This window comes from Fulmarus glacialis, unplaced genomic scaffold, assembly GCF_000690835.1.
Source record: "Fulmarus glacialis isolate BGI_N327 unplaced genomic scaffold, ASM69083v1 scaffold9911, whole genome shotgun sequence".
Lineage (NCBI taxonomy): Eukaryota > Metazoa > Chordata > Aves > Procellariiformes > Procellariidae > Fulmarus > Fulmarus glacialis.
Genome location: NW_009193387.1, coordinates 14,699 through 15,418, shown reverse-complemented (window position 1 = coordinate 15,418; position 720 = coordinate 14,699).

The window sequence follows — 720 nt, the reverse complement described above, 5'->3', positions numbered from 1 at the left end:
AGCCGAGCTGCACCGAGCCTCTGCGCGGAGACAAGGCAAGGGTTTTGTCTTGGGTGCAGATTGAAAGTCCTGCTTAATCAGCACTCCACGAGACAATCCAAATTCCAGGAACGGGAAGGGGTTTGTGTCCCTGCCAGGCGTAATATCCTGCAGCCCAGACTGGCCCGGCTGCCAAAGCACACGGTATCTGCAGCGAGGACCTTGCTGGGAGCCAAGAAGCACACACATTCAGCTGGATACAGCAGCAGTGCTGGCAAATTCTCATTTTAATGAGCATTGGGGGGAAAAAAAGAGATAAATCACTGGGTTCAGAGCACTCTCTTGGCAGAGATGCCCACTGATGCTTTTAAGACTGACACACATAGCAGCTCGCTCCAGAATAAGCCACAACGGGACTTGCAGGATTCCTCTGTCATGTTTGTTTCTCCCGTCTGTTGGATTTGGGCATCACCCATCACCCATGTATCAAGGTGGCAGGTGGTGACATGAGCCTACACAGGACTGAGCAAGGCTTTGCCCTTTGCTGAGGGACAGCTCAGCATGCTGAGGGACATCGCTGCTGCGATGCCTGAGCACCCCCGGGCATGGAAGAGGTCGATGTGGCTTTCCATAGCAGGCGCCTCCTCTTAACCAAGCCAAAGCCCTGTTTGAACAAAACTCTTTTCCCAGGTAATGCACAAACTCCGTTGCTCTAGTAAAACATCCCCCTCTTACGAACTG